This window comes from Lacerta agilis, chromosome 3 (assembly GCF_009819535.1).
Source record: "Lacerta agilis isolate rLacAgi1 chromosome 3, rLacAgi1.pri, whole genome shotgun sequence".
In the NCBI taxonomy this organism is placed as follows: domain Eukaryota; kingdom Metazoa; phylum Chordata; class Lepidosauria; order Squamata; family Lacertidae; genus Lacerta; species Lacerta agilis.
In genome coordinates, this window is record NC_046314.1 from 111,708,477 (window position 1) to 111,733,984 (window position 25,508).

Sequence of the window (25,508 nt, forward strand, 5' to 3'; positions counted from 1 at the left end):
TATGCATATTTTAGTGAAAATAGTGTGTAAAAATACATATTAGGAGAAACGTCTTGCAAAAATATTAGTGCATAAGGCAAAGATGCATATAACACATGTTTACTACAAGCGATTTGCACTAAATTGTTAAAGAATCTGTCTATAACACCTTCTCTTAGTTTCTGGTTTTCCCAGTAGTGATGTATGGAAGTGAGAGCTGGACCATAAAAAAGGTTGATTGCTGAAGCATGGATGCTTTTAAATTAAGGTGCTGGAGGAGACTCATGAGAGTCCCATGGACTGCAAGAAGCGCAAACCTAATCCATTCTGAAGGAAATCAGCCCTGAGTGCTCACTGGAAGGACAAATCCGAAAGCTGAGGCTCCAATACTTTGACCACCTTATGAGAAGAGAATACTCCCTGGTATAGACCCTGGTGTTGGGAAACATGGAGGGCACAAGGAGAAGGGGACAACAGAGGATGAGATGGTTGGACAGTGTTCTCGAAGCTACTAACATGAGTTTGGCCAAACTGTGGGAGGCAATGGAAGACAGGAGTGCCCTGGTCCATGGGGTCACGAGGAGACGGACACAGCTAAACAACAACAATCTAGGAAGAGCCCTGCTGGATGAGTAGGCTCTTGATAACCTTACCCTCCATGAATTTGTCTATGCCATCAGTGCTGGTGGCCACCACTACCTCTCCTGGGAATGCACTTAGATGGGAGTTGGAAAGGATAGTTATGAACATTTCTCTGGACTTACCCTGGAGAGATTGGCCTAGTTTCCTGGAATGGACTTCACACAACATGGGCTTCCTCTGCCACATATTCCAAATTGAAAGTGCTTGAGAGGACATTGCCACATTAAGCAAACACCTTTAGCAAATTGACACGTCCACATATTTCTTATAATGCTAAAGAAAGAGAGAGAGAGAGAGAGAGAGAGAGAGAGAGAGAGAGAGAAAGTCAAAATAATGGCCTGTGTGAGTTATATTATCCATGAACATATCAAGGGGGAAATAGGCTGTTGAAAATATTATTGAGCATTAAACTCTTAATAATAATAATAATAATAATAATAATAATAATAATAATAATAATAATTTATTACTTATACCCCACACATCTGGCCAGGCCTCTCCAGCCACTCTGGGTGGCTTCCAACAGGATATTAAAAGAACAATAAAACATCTATTGGCTCATTACGTTGAGCAGAATGGGTATGATAACTGGCCAGATGAAGGGGGTGGCAAATACCCCAAGCAAAAACACCTGAGAATTATTTAAGCTTCAAGCCTGACAATCATTCAGGAGTGGAGGCCAGAGGCATGACTTCAACGTTGCCCTCAAACATTCCAAGTACAAAAGTGTAGGGCTCTGCCTAGCCCCACTTCCCTGGTTCCAGTCCTGAATCAAATTGGGAGTCAGGTTAATGCTTAATTGGGGCTTCTAAAACCCAGGCTAAACTTATCGTCAGGGCAGAGAAGGGGATGCTGAATTGCCTCCCCACACCATGTCAGCATGTGTCCAAACCTGTGGAGATTTGCAAGTGCACTCACCTGCTGGAGGGTTTGATCCTGCAGAGTGCTGGTTTGCAAGCGGATTTCAGTCTTGCTGGGATCTGCTTCCCAAGCACATTCCCTGAAGGGAACAGGCTGGTGAAGCAGACTCCTGCTTCTTTCCTGATCCCCTGACTGCCCCAGACCATACTGGGCTGCCTGACACAGTGATATGGGAGTGTCTTCACACCAGTGGCATAGGAAGGGGTGTGCGGTGGTGAGGGCCACCCTGGGTGTCATCCTTGAGGGGGGGGGGTGCCAAAATGGCCCAAATGTGTGTTTTTGAAAGAACAAAAACTCCCTCACCCACCACACGCCCCTTCCTATGACACTGCAGGAGCACTCTCCTCTCAAGTGATTTCCAGAAACCAGAAGCATTGCTTCCTCCAACTTTGCAGGCAGTACACAGCCTTTATGCCTAACAGCCTTTGACGGCCCTCTCCTCCATGAATTTGCCTAATCCAGAGGCGTAGCTAGGTGAGGCAGGGGGCACTGGGCATTACACCACAGGGCCTGCAACGTACCTGAGCTATGCGTCTCTCTTGAGGGGGAGGCGGCGGGTGGACTACCTGCAAGCTCCGTGCTGCTTTTTCGAGTAGCAGGGGGCTTGCGTCTGCCCACCGCCTCATTCACCCTACAGCTGAAGGGGAGGCAGCAGAGAGGCTCCATGCAGAGTGCCCTGCCTTGGCTCCCCTGCCCCCATGGGAAGCTTGCCCCACCCCCATGAGCAGCTCGCTCCACCCGCGGCTGCAGGGCCTGTGTGCCGCTCCCCAGCACCCTGAGCGGCTGGCTATGCTTGGCTGAAACCCAAATCAGCCTGATTCTCTCCAGGCCAAATCTAGGGCAGATCCCCACAAAAGGAGATAGTTTTAAAACTTGGGGGCAGGTGAGATTGGACCGACAATGGCCTACCTGTATTTCAATGTTTATATAGATCTACAAACACCAACCGCTCTCCAAATCTTAGAGCCGATTTTTTTTTTCCGTAAAGCGGAAAATTAAAGAGTTCAGCTATGTCCAAAGAGGCACATCCTCACAGGGAAGCACTACACGCACATAGCTGGAAATATATAGACGTTAAAAGAATAGTGGCAAGCATTTCCAAACATGCAAGAATAATATTGAAGAGTTGTCTACCTTGTGCAGCAAATCGCACGTTTGCCGCATGGTGCAGTATTCCTAGAAAGAGAAGGGCAGGTGTCCTTGTGGCATAACCCTTTGGCAAGCCAGCACTTGAGTAGGTCATATGCGAGGTCTGGATCAAATGAGTCCTCTATGCAAGTTGCCAATGCAGAGAGAGAGAGAGAGAGAGAGAAGGAGGAGGAGGAGGAGATGAAGAAGAAGAAGAAGAAGTTGTTAATGACCATGTTTTTAGAAGTTGTTAAAGACCATGTTTTCAGATGTTGCATTCCACATTCCTATCTGCGCTAAAGGTTTTCAATGCTAAGGTGATTGCAACACTGGCGTACCCGATCCCTCTATGGGGACCCTTTGTTAACCTAACCGTTCTGGAGACAATCCAAAATCAGTTTTTGAGAAGGTTGTTACAATTACCCAGATGCATAAGCAATTCGGCTATACGACTAGAATTAAATGTACCATCACTAGGAACCATTTTATGGAAACGTATGTTGAGCTACTGGCTGTCACTGTGGCATAGACTTCCTAATCTCCACCTGATCCAATGTCTTTGGAGAGATGGCTTCTCTAGTCCTTGGTTGAAAGCTATACATAACAAACTTGTGGACATTGGGTTATCCCCATCCGATCTCCTGGAACTGGACTTAGTCTCAGCCAAAAGAGCTTTTTCTCAAAAGTTAGAGGAGACTGATTTTCAGCTTACCTCTCTGACAAGTCATGGAAATGGCTCACCATCCAACTTAGGCCTATTACCACCAAAGAAACTACCACATTATTTAACCAATCTCTCTGTTGTGAGGTATAGGTATGCCTTCATAAAAGCCAGATTTAATGTTTTCCCATCAAATGTTTTGGGCAATAGACTTTCCAATGGTCAAATCTCACTCCTTTGCAACTGTAATAGTGGTTCCATAGAATCCTTACAACACATATTTTTTTGCTGTCCAATTCATTCGGCAGCTCGGTCCAAATTTTTGTTTCCACTTTTGAAGAAAACCCAAGATGGAACTCAGGATGCTAAATTAATTTACTCATTAAATGACGAGGAACCGAATAGAACCCATATGGTAGCTAGGTTTTTGACTAATGTGCTATTTACAAAGAAGAGGAATGGTTCTCTTCCCATTTATGACAACGCAGAAAATAATTAAGACCTATTATTGGGGTGATAAAATAGGTGATAAAGTAATTTTAACGGGGGTTGTTTTTTTTTTTAAACTGGTTCAGTTGGACTACTCAGATTTCAGTTTGACTTAGATGGAAGGATGTAAGTGGGTTGTTTTAAAATTGGTTTCGTACTGTATTGTCTAAATTTGTTTAATTGTTTTTACTCTGTGTGTATTACGATGAATGTGTTTTGTGATGTGATATGGGCCACATGGCCTGAAATTAACCTACCTACCTACCTACTCTTGCAGGTGTGGAGGCAAATGGCAACCTGCTACAGCAGTCTAACTAGACAACTAGATTAATTGGCCTTAATACTTTATTTTTGTTGCCACCCGTCTGTCTCAAGAGGCAATGAAATACGCCTCTTGGGGTGAAGTCAAACCACTGGAGAATCACAGCACCAACTGTGGCTGCAGAGACTGGTGACTTGTACTGCTGCCTCCTTCTTTTACTTATTTCAGCCATATTAACATTAATAACTACAAAGAGAAATAGAAGCACACCTTACCTTCAGCAGCCAGATTCATACACGAAAGAGCAAATATCAGAAGTTGAAAGACTTCCATGGGCCCAACACTCACAGGGCATATGAAGTATTTGTTTGTGGAATCTGATCAGATGTTTACTATCTTCCTCCTCAAAGACCTGGACCCCGATAAATTGCAATGTTTTATTGGATTTTGTCATTTATTGTACTTAGGATAGGATGATTTTTGTGGAAATTGGGATGGCTTCTTCTTCTTCTTCTTCTTCTTCTTCTTCTTCTTCTTCTTCTTCTTCTTCTTCTTGCAGAATTTTCAAAGCAAGGCTCTTTACAATGGCCACCAATGGCCACAGTCCTGCAAAAAGCAATAGTATGCCAAGAAGAAACCGGAAATTGTGAACTGGAGAGAAGTTCACCTTTAAATGCAAACCGAATAAATTTTCTCCCCCCTTCCTTAATTTGGGACCAAATAATAATAATAATAATAATAATAATAATAATAATATTATTATTTTATTTGTATCCTGCCCTCCCCGGCTGAGGCCAGGCTCAGAGCGGCTAACAACACAATATGCATAAAAACAGACATCAATTAATTTTAATTAAAATACATCTTAAAATTAATTCAGAGAAGTTAAAATCTGGGCAGGTGGCAATTATCAGGTTGGAATTAAGAGTGGTTAATACTTGCCAGGACCAACTGTTTCCACTGATTATGTAAGCAGGGGCCTAGTAAGGTAAATTGGTACCCGGGGGCAAACATTGGTACCCGGGGGCAAACCCCCGGGTTTGTCAACCCCCCCACCAGAGGCGTAGAAAGGTCACGTAGTACCCAGTGTGAAAAATTTCTTGTCACCTCTCCCCAATTCATTCCCATCCCCCTGCAAAAATGGTTTTCCATTATTTAATATTTTCTTACAAAGGAATAAAAACAAGTAATAACAATAATAATAAACTTTTATTTATATCTCGCCCTCCCCGGCTGAAGTCGGGCTCAGGGTGGCTAACAACAGATACATAATATTGGTATAAAATCAAACAATAATTAAATTACCTCCTAAAATGATCTCGAAATCAAATTGAAGTCTAATTAGATGGCTTTCCACAGGGTTAGGGTTGGGAACAGTAAGTGCTCCACTGAACTGAAATTTCAGCCTTCACGACATAGGAAAACAGCCAAGTAAACAGCTATTTGGTGGAGGAGGGTCAAGATATTAACCAATATGCATGCATTTCATATATAGCTATATAATCCCTAGTATAGTAAATAAGACCTTTGGAGCAGGCTTTTTTAAAAGTTTTTAATAAACCGCCCTAGTAGGGCAGTAATTGTTCCCCGGTAATTTGTCACCCCCCCCCCCCATGCTACGCCCCTGCATGCAAGAATTTGTGAGCGGGTTTTATTCAAAGAAATGTAAGTCAAACTGTGTCCTGCCCAAAGGGGGAAAACATAGAAAGCTGCCTTATATAAACTAAGACCATTAGCCCTGCTACCTCCATGTTTTCTACAACGACTGGGAGTGACACTCCAGGATTTCAGATGGAGAGCCTTTCAAACTAAACCAGGGACTTTCTGTAAGCTAAGCAGACTCTCTGTTATTGATCTATGGTCCTTCCCATATGTATTCTCTTTGATCGCCATTAATATTCCCAGGTACCGAAGTTCATCCACCCAGCACCACCCCATCCCTCCTTTCCGGGGTGCTTTTGCTTCCTGCTTGATGTCACCTGTGAAGATGGAAAGGATGTTTCTTTGCCCTCTGCTATCTTGCATACTCTTAGGTTGTGTGTCTAAGACTTTCTTTCCTTCATTAGTTCCACCGGCCACTGTCGGGAAGCCCAGCTTAGGCATGCAGCATGGAACGGTGTGTGTGTGTGTGTGTGTGTGTGTGTGTGTGTACCAATGTCCCCACTGTGGAACAACATGTGAATCCAGAATTGGCCTCCACAGTCACTTATGAACTCATTGTTAAAACCATGTTTATGGAAGACGATCTTACTCGGCTACGAGTGATGGCAGAAGAAGAAGAAGAAGAAGAAGAAGAAGAAGAAGAAGAAGAAGAAGAAGAAGAAGAAGAAGAAAAAGAAGAAGAATAATGTGTGTGTGTGTGTACAAATAATTGAGGAGGTCTACTTTGGGAGGCAGGTGGAGAGTTGCTTTCCTCACTTGTCTGGCTTAAAATTCAACCCAGATAAGCATTTAGGTGTCACCATCTTCTCCTGGTGATTTGAGTAAAGAATTTCTGGTCTCCCCACCCCCAAGACTTGTATTTCTGAACTAGGAAATCTCAGCAGCATTGCAGCTCACCTCCTCCAGTTCAAGTTCAGAAATGGGGGGAAAAATTAGAACCAACAATTTGTACCTATATTGTATTTGTAGAGGTGTATTTTTTAAAAAAATAAAAAACAAAAAACAAACAAACAAATATTTGACTCTGTTCCAGTAGCTCAGGAATTAAATGGGGTGGAGATGGAATGTCTTATGTGAAGACCTTTTTCTCTCTCATGCTGCTCTGATGTCACAAAGTAGAATCCTGTTGGATGATTTGTCATGAGGACCGAGTGCGGCCTAGCTTGGTGAGAAAATCGATTCCTCTGAATTGGACTTATTTGGTTTGCGATTTTGTTGAATCTGGTGTGCAACCTTAATTTCTCCCCTCCCCAGTTCTTGCCAGGCAGTGAGGGGGGGGTGTTTAAAAATACTTCTATTACTTCTCCTGGAATAAGTATGGTGTAAGTGAAAATGGTATGAATTGCAGAGTTTTGTATTTCTTTATTTTATTTTTTAACGCATGCCCATTTCCCCTCGTTTTCAGCTTATTTCCTAGGTTTGCATTCCTTCTGTGGAGTATAAGATGCACTAGTCATTTATATCATTTATATTTAGTCCTACAAAATGCAAAATAAAGAATTCTTTCCAGTAGCACCTTAGAGACCAACTAAGTTTGTTCTTGGTATGAGCTTTCGTGTGCATGCACACTTCTTCAGATACACTGAAACAGAAGTCACCAGATCCTTAAATATAGTGAGGGAGTGGGGAGGGGTATTACTCAGAAGGGTGGTGGGAATGGGTGATCAGCTGATAGGTGTGGAAAACCTGCAGGGAAAGGCAAGGAGTGAGATGGCTAAAGACAGCTTTGTCATTTATAATGAGATAATAATGAAATAAGAAAAATGCAACTAACCATTTCTCTTCTGTTGTGTTTGTTTTGTGGTTTTCAGAAGGTATGTGCAAAATTAATAAAGTGTGTTTATTTTATATTATTATTTTCAAAAGTACTGCCCATATTTTGACTGAATAAATTAGTGTTGCCATATCTTGAAGAGCAAAAAAGAGGACAGCCCGAGCTGCTGCCAGCTTGAACTGGTGAAAGAGGCACGCAAGTGTGTGGGGCTGCCGCCACCTCGCCTGTGCACCTCTTTCCCCGGCTTGGGCTGGCAGCAGCTGCGATGTGCAAAACAGCCAGCGCCCAAGCCAACCACCCAGCATGACAAAGTGTTTCTGGCAAACCAGAGCAGCACATGGAAACACCGTTTACCTTCCCACCGGAGCGATACCTATTTACATACTTGCACTTTGACGTGCTTTCGAACTGCTAGGTTGGCAGGAGCAGGGACCAAGCAACGGATTAAAAGCATATACAAAAATAATCTTAAATCCAGTACAGATGCAGACTAGTATAAAAATATCCACTTAAGAGAGTTATGGAAAAAGGAAAGTCTTCAATAGGTGTTGAAAATATATTTTACACACACAAAACACAGAACGCTATATAATTGATGCCTAAGGTAAAAATATGCATTTATATGCATTCTAGTACTCTCTCTCTCTCTCTCTCATTTTAGCAAGGAACTGCATTGCAATGTTCAGAGAAATGCAAAATCTAAAGGATAACATTAGTTCAGGAGGTACCGATCAGTACAATTCATGTCAGAATCTTCAACAAATGATTTTTTTCCCTAGCATCTCGAAAATAGTTATGATAAATGGCAAAGGGAGTGGTTGGCTGGCAGGTTGTCCAAAAAACCAGTGTTTTCTGTTGAGTGTCTGGTTTCAGCTGGCTCGCTATGCAAACATTCTCAAGAGATGCCTTGCCCTGATAATTAATAAGGTGAATACATATATTAAAAAAACATACCTGGAGAAGTCAACAGTGTCCGTAAAAGAAAAAGAGGGATAACCCAAAAGACTTTCATGGTTGTTTTACTGAGAATTCAACCACTGTGGCAAACAAGGTTATTTGCTGAATCTAATGAAATGTCAATAAAAAAAATACTTGCTAGCTTTTTTCTGGGGGGGGGGGAATGTCTAGACACAAATAAATGCACTGTGTGTGTGTGTGTGTTTGGTTAAGGTAGAGAGAATTGTGCAGAAACTTGCTTTGTGGGACGTGACACAGAATTTTTAATGGCACACAGTGGAAAGCAATGACGGACACACAGCAAGGATAATAATGAGTACAGATTATTCGCTTGGACAACTTTTGTCACAGGATGTTCAACAATGAGACGGAATGAGGTGGGTAGTGTCTGATGTTGGACTTCATGAACATCTTTGTTGCCTACAGAACGTTCAAAAATAGAAAATGCATGTGCCGTCAGAACTGCTGCATACAAGTTATCCCAAAGTAAGTCTCTGTGAATTCGGGGGTGGTGATGACTCCCTACTGAGTGTTTTTCAGCTCAGAGGCTCATATAAACACATGGAACACAGCCGTGTTATTGGAACACAGAGCATTTGAAACTTGTGTTTAATCTCGACAAATAGCTCTCCCTTCCCCGAATGTCTATAGCACATGTGAACATAAGAATGGCTCTATGGGATCAGGCTGGTGGGCCATCTAGTCAGGCATCCTGATCTCACTGTGGCTAACCAGGTGACTATGGGAAGCCTACAAACAGTGGCATAGAATTGGGAGTGGGCAAAGGGGCAGTAGCCTTGAGTGCAAAATTGTGAGGGGCACAAAATTTCAACACCCGTTACTGCCTCAATAAAGCCGTGTGCTTTTCTTGCTAGGCTCTGGCCTTTCCAGACAATGGAACAATACTTCTCATTTCTGTGGCTGCGATCTCTTGGGTGAAGTGAGTGCTGTCCAGAGACTGCTAACCCTCTGTCTTCCAGTGTTTCTTGTCCTAGCTGTTCCCCATCCAGTATTTCCTAGCTTCTGCTTTCTGAACTATGTTGTTGTTGTTCAGTCGTTCAGTTGTGTCCAACTCTTCGTGACCCCATGGACCAGAGCACGCCAGGCACGCCTATCTTTCAATGCCTCCCTGCAGTTTGGCCAAACTCATGCTGGTCGCTTCGAGAACACTGTCCAACCATCTCATCCTCTGTTGTCCCCTTCTCCTTGTGCCCTCCATCTTTCCCAACATCAGGGTCTTTTCTAGGGAGTCCCTCTGCAAACCACTGTTCCAAATCTGTACTGTGCTCCGGCTCCTGGGAATATTCAGGATCAGGGTCAGGGGGAGGGGGGTGGCTCCCACTATTCCTCCTCAGTGCAGCCATCCTCAGAATGGTCCCTGACAGCAGGTGGAGGCCTGCAGGAGCACATCTCTTGCTCAGGGCAATGGAGCCCTGCTGGATCCCCACATCGGGCCATGGGGAGGGCACAGGGCAGAACTTCCCATGCAGCTTCCCATGAGCCCAGGAGAGGCCAAGAGTAGTGGGGGGGTGCTGGTGAGCCTGGCCAAGAAGGGTGCTGCTGGACAGGCTGTTAGCATTTCACCCCTCCCTTTGGGAGATTCGTATAACCTGGTGGTCAGAGAGAAGGGGGAGGGAACTGTGTCTTTGATCTTCCTTTTCCTGACTCTGAGCCTCGTGGTTTGAAAGAGTGAATTCATCTCTGCTGGAGATAAGATGTGTGAGTGAGAAGCTATACCACAGTCTGTATATTCTGTAAATATGCTGTAGCTTATAGCAATAAAGAAGAAAAACTTCAAAACTCTTGCAGCCACATCTATGTTTATTGAAGGTGGTGCTCATAACTCACGGTTCACCTACCTCTGGAGGTGGTGCTCATAACTCACAATTGTGAGTCCAGGTTTCCGGGTTATGCTGAAGGTGTTCCAGTCTTCCTGCCTGGCCCACTCGGGGCACAAAGGGGGTTCCAGACATGGACAGATCCTGCCATAAATCCACACAGGAGCCCATGCTTGTGACATCTCTCCTGGAGGGTTGCTTCACATTTCATGAAGCTGCTCACTGTCCTCGAGGTGGAGCTGAAAGGGGAGTGTTCAGGAAGAGTGCTGCTGGACAGGGCTTGGCTAAAACAACCAAGCTGCTCTGGGGAGAAACGGAGGCCAGATTAGAGGGAGACCTCAGCGTCCCTTTCTTTCTGGCTGAAGATACTGCTCAGCAGTGGAGCTCCAGCCTACTAGGGTGGAGAAGGAAGAAGAGAAGGAGGAAGAGGGATTTATTTTAATTTTATTATTATCATCATCTTCATCATTATTATTCCGCCTCCGCGCTCCTGCCACGCACACAGCAGAGGGAGCAACATCCATCACCGGTGAGTGGGAACCAGTCAGTGGGCTGCTTCTCCCCTCCCTCAAACACCACCAGATCCACAAAGGAGCAGAAATAATAGCAAGAAATAGAAAAATACCAAGACCCACAAAAATGTTAGTGTCTGTTTGTGACCGTGGGTTGTGTTGTGTGTATTTGGTTATGGTAGGAAGCAGTGTGCAGAAACCGTGGGACTTCAAACAGAAATCTTAAGGCTACACAGAAGAAAGCAGAGATCGGCGACCAGCAATAATAATGAGTACAGATTATTCACTTGGACATCTTTTGTCACAGGACATTCAGCAACGAGACCATCTCACTCACAGCTTTGACCATCTCACTCTCTGTTGTACATTGCCCTCAATAAATTTGTGGTCTTGATATGGTAATGCTCATCAGGAAAAAAAACAAAATCAACTTTTGAGCTGGCCACCAATTCCTCTTTTTTGAAATGCCCATCAAAGGGATGTCATTGCTGCTGCATGGAAGAATTCCATAGACTGAGCTGCACAGATTATTATTATTATAGTTTTAAACTGCTTAATCACAAATGTCTCTAAGCAATATATCATACCCTTCAACAAGGCCAGATAAATAGGGTGCAACCAGTCAGGCTAGGTGCTCTCTGTCGGCCCTCCAACACCTTCCCTCTGAAATCTCCTGCTCTCACCTGACCATAAAACCATGGGAGAAAATGGAGGAGGAAGATCTACTTTCCATATTATTAGGGCCCCACAGCTAGCTGCAAACCACATGAGCCTCGCCACAGGCCTGCTCAGTCCCACGCCACTCTGTGAACCTCTCCAAAGCTCATCATTGATTGGTGTCTTCTTCTCCCCTGTCCCTCTCACCAACAATGCAGCAAACCTTGTTTCAAACCCAGCCATGCTAAGAAGGAAAGAGGAGTTAGCGCTGCATGATCCAGCTTTGAATACCTCTGACTTCCCCTCTCACTTGCTGGAACTAGCCAACACTGGAGGCCAGATGTGGTCTCATACCAGTCTTCTGGTCCCACCACAAAAGCACCCCTTCTCAGACCCCCTTTTTGGAGCTAAATGGAGGAGTGATCTATGCATATCCTCCAACAATTCTTGCTGATCAGAAGGTCGGCGGTTCGAATCCCTGCAATGGGGTGTGCTCGCGTTGCTCAGTCCCAGCTCCTGCCCACCTAGCAGTTCGAAAGCACGTCAAAGTGCAAGTAGATAAATAGGTACCGCTCCGGCGGGAAGGTAAACAGTATTTCTGTGTGCTGCTCTGGTTCACCAGAAGCAGCTTTGTCATGCTGGCCACATGACCTGGAAGCTGTACGCTGGCTCCCTCAGCCAGTAACGCGAGATGAGCTCCGCAACCCCAGAGTCGGACACGACTGGACCTGATGGTTAGGGGTCTCCCTTTACCTTTTTATTCCATAATAATGACAATAATAATACTCTGGGTGGCTTCCAACACATACAAAAGCATAATGAAACTATATAGAGCTGCCTTCAGATTTCTTCTAAAGCTTGTATACTTATCTCCTTGGCTCTGGGGTCACATAACTCCATATACTCCACCATTTCTCTGATGAAAATAGGGATGTCCTAAGGGAAGGTGGGACCTTCTGAGATCAAATCAAAATATGGGATGGCTTCTGTAAATGTGGGGTGTCCTTGGAAAATAGGGACACTTTAAGGGTCTGCATATACATTACTTGGCTGGAGAAATGCACTATAAAAACAAAACAAAAAAATAGGGATGGGCACACAGCAATGATAATTATGAGTACTGCTTATTCACTTGGGCAGCTTTTGTCACAGGACGTTCAGCAATGAGGAAGAAAGAGGCGGGTGATGAACTTTGGTGGTAGATTTCCTCAACATCTATGTTGCATACAGTAATACAAAATGCTTATGATGTCAGGAGAACTACATGGAAGAGGCACAGAAGTGTCTCTGTATTCGTTAGGACTGACACCCTAATGTGAGCATTTTAGGATCACACCCACACATACACCTTTGAAAAGTAATAGAGATGGAAAAAAGAAAGCAAGATAGAAAGCTGGAACAATTTTGTTGGCATCCATCTGTCTCAGAAGACAAAGGAAGAGTTTGCCTTCAAAAAAGAATTCAGATTTCCCCCCAGAAAATTCCCACCCCTCCCCACTGCCCAACTGTTAAACATATTTTGTTTCCCACTTTGAGAAATATTCCCATCATCCCATACATAGGGTGGACTGTCAATTTCTTGCAAGCTTTCTTCTTCCTTGCAATGATAATTTCTAGATAGTATTGTGCATGGGAGCATTTAATATTGTTGACCTGCAAAATCAAGTGTGATTTGTGTTCCCTATCCCCAGACATGTAAACAACGTCACTTTAGATAACCACACAATGAAGTAGATGCACACACATTTCAGCAAAGCGGTTTCACATCAAAATCATTTATTGATTGATTGATTGTGTCAGTAATGGATAACTGAGGATATGAATTTCTGGTGGCAAGATTCCTTGGAGTCCAAGCAAATTGAATGATGTACAGGTGAAACTCCAAAAATTAGAATATCGTGGAAAAGTCCAATTATGTAAGCAATTGTTTTCATTAGCTACTGGAGATTAGTATATGAGAAAGACTCATGACATGCAAAGTGAGATATATCAAGCCTTTGTTTGTTATAATTGTGGTGATTATGGCGTACAGCTGATGAAAACCCCAAAGTTGAAATTGTTAAGTTGGGGTTCTCACCAGCTGTAAGTCATAATCATCACAATTATAACAAATAAAGGCTTGACATCACTCGCTTTGCATGTCATGACTCTATCTCATATATTAGTTTCACCTTTTAAGTTGAATTACTGAAAGAAATGAACCTTTCCAAGATATTCTCATTTTTCATGTTTCACCTGTAGAGTACATGAATCAGAGAACGCTCTACACACACACACACACACACACACACACAACACCTCGAAATATTCAGACCTTTAAAACAAAAACAAAAAATGATTTGACCAAATGGGACAAATTCTTCTAAGTCATAACATGGCTAAGTCTCATCTTTGCTGTTTCTTTTACACCATTTCGATCCCAGATGGTTTGCAGGTTCAAATCTTAATGCTGTCTCTTTTATTTTTCATCAAAACATGCTGAGATCACCCATAATTCTATTCATTGAGACTTTTCCGACTTCAGCTTTGCCGTGCTGATAAACTCTGCAGTCAACTGGTTACACCCAAAGCATTCTGGTCACCCTATTAAAGAATATAATGGGTTATGTGAGGCTGGCCAGGAGGGGAAATTTGATTCATTTTCCATTTAAAGGTATAATGATCCAATCCACACTTTCTGAAGCGACGTAAGAACTGAAACACCACCTTTGCTTGAAATTTTCTGAATGTTGAGATGCAGTTTTCCAGACAAATAAGGTTCACAAAAATGCATGTATTAGTTAAACGTGAGCGTATTTTAGTGAAAATCCTGTGTAAAAATACATATTAGGAGAAACTTCTTGCAAAAATATTAGTGCATTAGGCAAAGATGTGTTTACTGCAAGCGATTTGCACTAAATTGTTAAAGAACCTGTCTATAACAGCTCTCTTAGTTTCTGGTTTTCCCCATATTAAACCCAGGCCACCTCATTCCTACATCCATTTGTAATGTCTCTCCCTCTCAATAAATGTTCTTATTTTTATTTTGGTATGTGCATTTGTCTGATATACCTATATTTGCAAGCATTTTCCCCCCTATTGCAATGTAGGAAATCTATGTTGAGATTCTTTAGCTGAGATTCTTTTCTTGCAGAGGGTTGCACTAGATAACCCAAGTTTGAAAATGTATAATGAAGCAAATACTTTGTCACAAAATACACCAGAGATGGGGAACCCTCAGGCCCAGGATCCAAATGCAGCCCTCTAATAATAATCATCTGTTCCACATTCCTTTGCCTCTGATTATACTCATGTTTGCTTCTGGACTCCATTGACTAGTAACCCCCTGGACGTTTGTCCAGGAAGGAATGCAGCCCTTAGACTACTAGAACTAGGTTCGCCACCATTTTGTTGTTGTTCAGTCGTTCAGTCGTGTCCAACTCTTCGTGACCCCATGGACCAGAGCACGCCAGGCACCCCTATCCTCCACTGCCTCCCGCAGTTTGGCCAAACTCATGCCAGTCGCTTCGAGAACACTGTCCAACCATCTCACCATAAAATATCTAAATAAAGTACATTTTATGCTAAAATACACATCGTTGAATGCACGTTGGTGTGGGAATACACTTCGTGGGTGCGCCTGCACCTACGGTCGTTTATATTTGTTTATTATTAATTAGGCACTATTTAATGTGTCCCTCCGCAAGAAAGTGAAAGTGAAAGTGAAAGGAGGATCCAGCAGGCGGCTTGCCGCTGAGATCCCTCCGCCGGGACTTTTTGGCTGCAAGTTCAAATTGTTTGGTGGTCAGTTAATCTGCTTCCCGCCCTTTTCAAGGGCAGCAACAGTGTTCTGATTGGTAAAAGTATTGATCATGACTTTGTTTGTTCTTGTCAATAAAAGGCTGCGGCTCCCCGTGCTGGGCAGAAAGGAGAGGAGAGAGAACGTGTAAAAAAGGATAGAACGCGAGTCAGGAGGAGTTAGTCAGGAGAGATACGAGAGATAACTAGCTAGCGTGGAAGACGGTGGAACGGACAAGCCCAGAGAGAAGGTTGCGTGGCAAGGTACAGAGAGAAGAAACAGCCCACGCGGGTCAGCCAAAGCCGTCTTAAAAGAGACCATGGTCGCTGTCTTTATTTCATTTTAGTTTAAATTTTACCGTTTACCAGTGTTTTATTTGGCCGTAGTTTTGGCCGCTCTTTATTTTAGTGCTTTACTTTCTGGAACAACTTAGGAGGTCGCAGACGCCTGCAAATCCATCTACGAGGCATTCTTTCATTCAACTCACTCATCCTTCAGATTCAGGCCGGCGGACAATCTACTTCACGGCACAGTGTGAGCTGGGCTCCGGAATTACCGGCCGTCCCGTCCGCAGGCTTGGCCGGTGCTCCGTGCAAGGGTGCACGTGAGGCGCTGGCCACCAGATCCCACAGCAACTGGTATCCCGTGTGCAGTTGACTTTGTCCTGTGCGCGGGAGGCTCCAGCCAAAGAATCCCCGCACATTGGTACATTTTTTGAGTCAATAACTCCATAATAAAATTCAGAAGAGTGGAAAATTGGGGGCGGGGTGGGGTCACTATAATTGCATTCCAATCTGTGAGAAGCAAATTAAAGCTTTTCACTTAAAAATGCAAAATGAATGAAATTATTCTGTGCCATAGTAATCAGAATTAGGAAACAGTACAATCTAGGGCTCAGCACTCAGCACTGGGGGCTGATTTCCTGAAGAATGGATGGGTTTGACACCACCTTGCCGATAAAGATCTGTCTAATTAAAGCTATGGTTTTCCCAGTAGTGAGGTATGGAAGTGAGAGCTGGACCATAAAAAAGGTTGATCGCCGAAGAATTGATGCTTTTAAATTATGGTGCTGGAGGAGACTCTTGAGAGTCCCATGGACTGCAAGAAGAGCAAACCTCTCCATTCTGAAGGAACAAAATAGGAAATTCTTTCCAGTAGCACCTTAGAGACCAACTGAGTTTGTTCTTTTTTTTTTTTTTATATCATACTTTTTTATTGAATTTTTACTTTGACATACAAACATAGAACTCGTCAATTATATTTACATTGTTATTCCATAGTTTATATTTCATTCCATATCTTTGTGTCGTATATCCTCCTTATATTCTTTTTTACCTCCTATGAGTTCCATTCTTCTTACAATGCAAATCTGTCATTATTGAACCCCTCCCTATTCCTCCCCCTTTCTTTCCCCTCCGGCTTCCCCCCTTCTTCCTCTGTTTTATTCTTTCTTTTGTTCAGTTCTTGCGGTTTCAAACTTCTTTATTGTTTTTATCCTATGTTCTTAATTATTTTCATCTTTGTCCTCATCTTTTCCTCTCTATATTCTTATATATTTCCAACTCAATAAAGTGTTCTAGATCAAGCAATGAGATTCTAATTACTATTTCAAATTCCACATATTCTATTCAAGTATAATAGAAATTTTCCCCATTCTTTTTCATATGTTCCACTTCCTGTTTGCCGAATTTTCACTGTCAATTTTGCTGTTTCCATATAGCTCACCATTTTTTGTCTCCATTCATTTACAGTTGGGATTTGTTGTTGCTTCCAAACTTGTGCCAATAAAATTCTCGCACCTGTTGTTGCGTACATAAATAGAGTCACATCCTCTTTTTCTACATCCTCTCCTACCATACCCAACAAGAATGCTTCGGGCAGTTTTTTAAATGAATATCTATAGATCTTTTTAGTTCATTGTAAATTTCTTCCCAATATTGTTTCACTTTAGTACAATTCCACCACATGTGGATGAAGTTTCCCTCCTTCAACCCACATTTCCAGCATTTTTTATTTCCTGATTTATACATTTTGTACAGTTTAGTTGGGGTGATGTACCATCTGTATATCATCTTGTATATATTTTCTTTCAACTGTACTGATGCTGTAAATTTCAATCTTATATTCCACAGTTTATACCACTTTTCAAATTCAATATTGTGGCCTAGGTCCATTGCCCATCTAATCATGACGCTTTTTATCTCTTCATCCTTGGTATTCCACTCTAATAAAAATTCATATATTTTAGACAAGATCTTGGAGTCGTTTCCCGTCACTATTTTGTCTAACAGTGTCTCCTCCTGATCAAATCCTCTTTCTTTCTTATCTTTTTGGAAGACACTATGTAGTTGACAGTATTCCAACCATCCTTGCAGCCTGTCTTTAATCTCTTCATACGGTCTTATATTGAGTTCTTTCTTATCACCTATTAATATGTCTCTATATGTGATCCATTTTCCCTCAGTATTGGTTTTTTTTATTGTAAAGGCTTCTTGAGGTGACAACCATCTTGGTGTTTTTCTCTCAAACCATTCTTTATATTTGTTCCAAACTAAAAATAATGATTTCCTTATTGTATGGTTTAAGAAACCTTTGTGAGCTTTAATTTTATCATACCATAAGTATGCGTGCCACCCGAATCTATTTGAGAAGCCTTCCAGATCTAATAAATCTGAGTTTTCTAGCTTAAGCCATTCTCTTATCCATACAAGACAGGCTGATTCATAATAGATCTTGAGATCTGGCAGTGCAAAGCCCCCTCTTTCTTTTTTATCTGTCATAATTTTAAATTTTATTCTGGGTTTTTTGCACTGCCATATGAATCTGGAGATTGTTTTCTGCCATTCTTTAAACTGATTTTGACCCATCACAATTGGTATAGTTTGAAAGAGGAAAAGCATTTTAGGCAGGATCATCATTTTAACTGTGGCTATCCTCCCCAACCATGACAATTTAAGTTTTTCCCAAATTTCCAAGTTTTTTGTGATCTCCTTCCACGTCGTTAAATAATTATCTTTGTATAAATCACGATTTCTTGCTGTCAGCCAAATGCCTAGATATTTCACTTTCTTCACCGCTTTTATTCCTGTTTGTTTTTCCAGTTGGTCTTTTTGTTCTTCATTCATATTCTTCACTATCATGTTTGTCTTTGTTTTATTTAATTTCAACCCTGCCAGGGCCCCGAACTCTTCAACTTCTTTTAACGCTTCCTTTAATGAGTATTGCGGATCTTGTAATGTTAAGACAATATCGTCTGCATAAGCCTTAAGCTTGTATTCTCTATAGCCTTGTCTGATGCCTATTATGGCTTCATTTTTCCTTATTTTTTGAAGCAAGACTTCTACAGTTGTTATAAATAATAAAGGTGATAATGGGCAGCCCTGCCTTGTTCCTTTCGTTATTTTAAAATTTTGAGTAGTTTCATCGTTTACAATAATTTTTGCGTTTTGATCTCTATATATCGCCTCTATACACTTCATGAAGTTCTTTCCAATACCCATCATCTTCAGATTTTCCTTCATAAAACTCCATGAGACGTTATCAAACGCTTTCTCCGCGTCTAGAAATATCAGGGCTGCCTGTTTGTCTATTTTTTCATCTAAATATTCAATTATATTGAGAATATTCCTCATATTATCTCTTAGCTGTCGACCCGGTAGGAAGCCTCTTTGGTCCATCTGTATTTGATCTTTCAGCACCAGTTTCAATCTTTGTGCTAATATATTTGTAAATATTTTATAGTCGCAATTTAATAAGGATATCGGCCTATAATTTTTGACGTTTGTTTGTTCCAATCCTTGTTTATGAATCAAAGTAATATGGGCTTCTTCCCATGTCTTAGGTATCCGACCTGTCTTCTCTACATTCCATATTACTTCCTTCAATGGTGCCATTATCTGTTCACTCAATTTTTTATAATATTTGATAGGTAGTCCGTCGGGCCCGGGCGCTTTTTCATTTTCTCCACTTTTAATTGCATTTAAGATTTCTTCTTCCGTTATAGGTTTTTCTAGCATATCTACCTGTTGTTGTGATATTTCCTTTAATTTATGTTTTCCCAGGTACTTTTTTATTTTCTCTTCATCCTCTTTTGGTGCTTTATATAATTCTTTGTAGAATTCCAGGAATGCGTTCTTTATCTTTCCTTGTTTGTCCAATGTCTCGTTGTTTTGAATGATTTTATTTATCGTAGTTGCCTCCCTTCTCTTCTTCAACTGCCAAGCTAACCATCTTCCGGTTTTATTAGCAGATTCAAAATTCTTTAATTTCAGTATATTCATTTTCCACTCTACCTCCTGGTTTATTAGTCCCTCCATTTGTGCTAATAGTAGCTTATATTTCTGTTTTATTTCTGTATCTTCCGGTTTTTTAGCCAATTGATTTTCTGCTTCCTTTATTTTCTTCAATATATTTTCTTTGTATTTATCTCTTTCTCTCTTCTTAATTGAACTCTGCTGGATGAGATAACCTCTTATTACTGCCTTACTGGCATCCCATACTACATTTATGTCAGTTCCTTTATTTAAATTACATTCAAAATATGTGTTTACTTGTTCTTTCACTTTTGTTAGGATCTTTTCATCATCTAGTATAGTTTCATTCATTCTCCACCTAAAGTTTTTCTTCCGTTTAGTCTCCCACTCCATGCATACCGCCCTATGATCCGACAGAGTTTTTGGTAATATTTCTGCTCTGTTAACTCTGGTTGTTAAATCTTTCGTTGTCCATATATGATCAATTCTACTCCAACTTCTATTTGCATCTGAATAAAATGAGAATTCTTTCACCGTTGGGTTTTTCCATCTCCATATGTCAATTAAACCGTTCTTTTCTGCCATCAATTCGAATATCATTGGCAGTTTCCCTTGATTCATTCTCTTTTTCTCTGATCTATCCATTTCCAAAGATGGTACTCCATTGAAGTCCCCCATCAGTATAATTTTACAGTCGATATAATCATTTAATATTTCATCTAATTTCTTATAGAATTCCACCTTATTATCGTTTGGTGCGTAGATTCCTACGACTATTATTTTTTCCTCTTCAATTTGAACTTGCAGTCCTAAAATTCTTCCTTCTTTGTCTTTAAAGATTTGCTTCGTTTCATATTTATTTTTTACGTATATCACCACCCCTCTCTTTTTCTGAGTATCCGAGGATATAAATTCATTTCCCAGTTTTTTGTTTTTAAGGACTCTATTATGTTTTTTTATCACATGAGTTTCTTGCAGACATATTATGTCTGCCTTTTGTTTTTCCAATACATGTCCAATTTTATTTCTCTTATTTTTATCATTCATGCCATTCACATTCCACGAAATTATTTTAACCACCATTTTGTTCGTTTAATTAAATAAATTTTTATTTCACTTTAATTATCTCTATAAAGAAAAAGATGCGAGATCTTTATGAGGCTATCTCTTTAATCTCTTGTTCTTGTATCTCGTTTTCGCCTTCTGACTCCGATTCACCTGACTCCAATTCAACTCCTTCTATCTTTCCTAATTCCTTATTCCAGTAGCACCTTAGAGACCAACTGAGTTTGTTCTTGGTATGAGCTTCAGATACTGAAGTATCTGAAGAACTGTGCATGCACACGAAAGCTCATACCAAGAACAAACTCAGTTGGTCTCTAAGGTGCTACTGGAAAGAATTTCCAATTTTGTTTCGACTATGGCAGACCAACACGGCTACCCACCTGCATTCTGAAGGAAATCAGCCCTGAGTGCTCACTGGAAGGACTGATCCTGAAGCTGAGGCTCCAGTACTCTGGGCACCTCATGAGAAGAGAAGACTCCCTGGAAAAGACCCTGATGTTGGGAAACATGGAGGGCACAAGGAGAAGGGGACAACAGAGGATGAGATGGTTGGACATTGTTCTCGAAGCTACTAACATGAGTTTGACCAAACTGTGGGAGGCAGTGGAAGACAGGAGTGCCCTGGTCCATGGGGTCACGAGGAGACGGACACAACTAAACAACAACAATCTAGGAAGAGCCCTGCTGGATGAGTAGGCTCTTGATAACCTTACCCTCCATGAATTTGTCTATGCCATCAGTGCTGGTGGCCACCACTACCTCTCCTGGGAATGCACTTAGCTGGGAGTTGGAAAGGATAGTTATGAACATTTCTCTGGACTTACCCTGGAGAGATCGGCCTACTTTACTGGAATGGACTTCATACAACATGGGCTTCCTCTGCCACATATTCCAAACTGAATGTGCTTGAGAGGGCATTGCCACACTGAGCAAACACCTTTAGCATAATGACACAACAACATATTTCTTATAATGCTAAAGAAAGAGAGAGAGAGAGAGAGAGAGAGAGAGAGAGAAAGTCAAAATAATGGCCTGTGTGAGTTATATTATCCATGGACATATCAAGGGGGAAATAGGCTGTTGAAAATATTATTGGGCATTAAACTCTTGTTAATAATAATAATAATAATAATAATAATAATAATAATAATAACAACAACAACAACAACAACAACAACAACAACAACAACAATAATAATAATAACAACAATAATAATAATAATTTATTACTTATACCCCACCCATCTGGCCAGGCCTCTCCAGCCACTCTGGGTGGCTTCCAACAGGATATTAAAAGCACAATAATACATCTATTGGCTCATTACGTTGAGCAGAATGGGTATGATAACTGGCCAGATGAAGGGGGTGGCAAATACCCCAAGCAAAAACACCTGAGAATTATTTAAGCTTCAGGCCTGACAATCATTCAGGAGTGGAGGCCAGAGGCATGACTTCAACGTTGCCCTCAAACATTCCAAGTACAAAAGTGTAGGGCTCTACCCAGCCCCACTTCCCTGGTTCCAGTCGTGAATCAAATTGGGAGTCAGGTTAATGCTTAATTGGGGCTTTTAAAACCCAGGCTAAACTTATCATCGGGGCAGAGAAGGGGATGCTGAATTGCCTCCCCACACCATGTCAGCATGTGTCCAAACCTGTGGAGATTTGCAAGTGCACTCACCTGCTGGAGGGTTTGATCCTGCAGAGTGCTGGTTTGCAAGCGGATTTCAGTCTTGCTGGGATCTGCTTCCCAAGCACATTCCCTGAAGGGAACAGGCTGGTGAAGCAGACTCCTGCTTCTTTCCTGATCCCCTGACTGCCCCAGACCATACTGGGCTGCCTGACACAGTGATATGGAAGTGTCTTCACACCAGGGGGTGCGGTGGTGAGGGCCACCCTGGGTGTCATCCTTGAGGGGGGGGGTGCCAAAATTGCCAAAATGTGTGTTTTTGAAAGAACAAAAGCTCCCTCACCCACCACACGCCCCTTCCTATGACACTGCAGGAGCACTCTCCTCTCAAGTGATTTCCAGAAACCAGAAGCATTGCTGCCTCCAACTTTGCAGGCAGAACACAGCCTTTATGCCTAACAGCCTTTGACGGCTCTCTCCTCCATGAATTTGCCTAATCCAGAGGCGTAGCTAGGTGAGGCAGGCGGCACTGGGCATTACACCACAGGGCCTGCAACGTGCCTGAGCTATGCGTCTCTCTTGAGGGGGAGGCGGCGGGTGGACTACCTGTTATGAGACTTCCCGCAGGGGCAAGTTGTGAGACTGACCCCCAGGGCGGGACGAAACCTCTGTGCCTTCCTGGCTACTCGAGTCCAGTGGCACATTAGTATTATGTGAGTGTTCCCAGCGTCAAGAACAACACACACAAGCCTTTAAGGCTAAAACCTACTTTATTGTAGATGAAGTGCAGAATATGTCTCTGCGTGCCAGCTAAGATATTCAGAGCTGTGCATAATACGTCCAGCATCTCTGAGCCAGAACAGAAAGTAAAAATACAACAGTACATTACAGTACATTACAATAACATCACGTGTGTGGGAAAGCTAGTGGGGCTAGTGCCTTTCCCACTAGATGAAAACATGACTCATAGTCAGGTGACCTCGCTGCTGAGGCTTTTCGCAGCTCGGCTTGTAATAATATCACAACACTACCTGCAAGCTCTGTGCTGCTTTTTCGAGCAGCAGGGGGCTTGTGTCTGCCCACCGCCTCAGTCACCCTACAGCTGAAGGGGAGGCAGCAGAGAGGCTCCATGCAGAGTGCCCTGCCTTGGCTCACCCTGCCCCCATTTGAAGCTTGCCCCACCCCCATGGACAGCTCGCTCCACCCACGGCTGCAGGGCCTGTGCGCCGCCCCCGGCACCCGAGCGGCTAGCTATGCTTGGCTGAAACCCAAATCAGCCTGATTCTCTCCAGGCCAAATCTAGGGCAGATCCCCACAAAAGGAGATAGTTTTAAAAATTGGGGGCAGGTGAGATTGGACCGACAATGGCCTACCTGTATTTCAAATGTTATATAGATCTACAAACACCAACCGCTCTCCAAATTTTAGAGCCGATTTTTTCCCCCTAAAGGGGAAAATTGAAGAGTTCAGCTATGTCCAAAGAGGCACATCCTCACAGGGAAGCACTACACGTACATAGTTGGAAATACCGTATTTTTCGCTCCATAGGGCGCACCGGACCATAGGGCGCACCTTGTTTTTAGAGGAGGAAACAAGAAAAAAATTTTTTTCTGGTTTTCCTCCTCTAAAAGCCCTGTTTTTTTGAGGATCAGCTAAAAGTTTTGCAGCTTTTTTGCAAAGGGAAAAGCCCTGGTTTTTTGAGGATCAGCTAAAAGTTTTGCAATTTTTTTGCAAAGGGGGAAAAGCAAAGAGGAAAAGCTCTGTTTTTATGGGGTTCAACTCACATTTCTGCAGCTTCTAAAGGGAGCCTTTTCTACAGTTTCCAGACAGATAATCTAATCAGCCAGTCACATGTAGCTGGGGAAACAAACAACCTCCCTCTGCAGCACATTCAACAAAGGAGGGCGGGGCTGAAAGGGAGCCGGGACTCTTATCTCTCTCCCGATCTCTTGCTGATCAGCTGCTGAGCGGGGTCCTTTCAACACCCCCCTTTCTCTTTGTAAAATAAAAAGCATGATCCTCTTTTGGCCCCATGGCAATTCAGCTCCAGGGACCACCATTCGCTCCATAAGACGCACAGATATTCCCCTTACTTTTTAGGAGGAAAAAAGTGCTTCTTATGGAGCGAAAAATACGGTATAGATGTTAAAAAGAATAGTGGCAAGCATTTCCAAAACTGCAAGAATAATATTGAAGAGTTGTCTACCTTGTGCAGCAAATTGCACGTTTGCCGCATGGTGCAGTATTCCTAGAAAGATAAGGGCAGGTGTCCTTGTGGCATATCCCTTTTCCAAACCAGCACTTGAATAGTTCATATGGGAAGTCTGGATCATTTTGGACTTCTATGCAAGTTGCCAATGCAGAGAGAGAGAGAAGAAGAAGAAGAAGAAGAAGAAGAAGAAGAAGAAGAAGAAGAAGAAGAAGAAGAAGAAGAAGAAGAAGTTAATGACCATGTTTTTAAAAAGGGATGTGGTGGTGGTAATTTGGGATTTCATCATTTGGGATTTTGTCTTTACAAAGCAACACTACATTAATCAATATTTCACACATTAATCATGACCAGCAATATTCACTTTCATTCAGGGCTCCATGGTAACCCAGCCCAGCGGGAACCTCAGTTCAAGCAGCCAGAGATTTCTGGTGCTGCATGGGCTCCTCCTATTTCCCCCCCCCCCCAGACATGCAATACCATATTTTAAGGGGGAATATGGTGGCACTGTGGTCTAAACCACTGAACCTAGGGCTTGCCGATCGGAAGGTCGGCGGTTCGAATCCCTGCAATGGGGTGAGCGCCCCTTGCTTGGTCCCAGCTCTTGCCCACCTAATGGGACACGGGTGGCGCTGTGGTCTAAACCACAGAGCCTAGGGCTTGCTGATCAGAAGGTCGGCGGTTTGAATCCCCGCAATGGGGTGAGCTCCCGTTGCTCTGTCCCAGCTCCTGCCAACCTAGTTCGAAAGCACATCAAAGTACAAGTAGATAAATAGGTACCGCTCCGGCGGGGAGCTAAACGGCATTTCTGTACGCTCCTCTGGTTCGCCAGAAGCGGCTTAGTCATGCTGGCCACTTGACCCAGAAGCTGTACGCCTGCTCCCTCGGCCAGTAACGCGAGGTGAGTGCCGCAACCCCAGAGTCATTCACGACTGGACTTAATGGTCAGGGGTCCTTTACCTTTACCTTTTATGCAATGTATCTTAGAATGTACACATGCAACACACACTGGGGGTTTGCAACTTAGGAGGTTAACAAGGAAATACCCCCCCAAAAAAAATTTATATATATATATATATATTTCGGCAATTCTT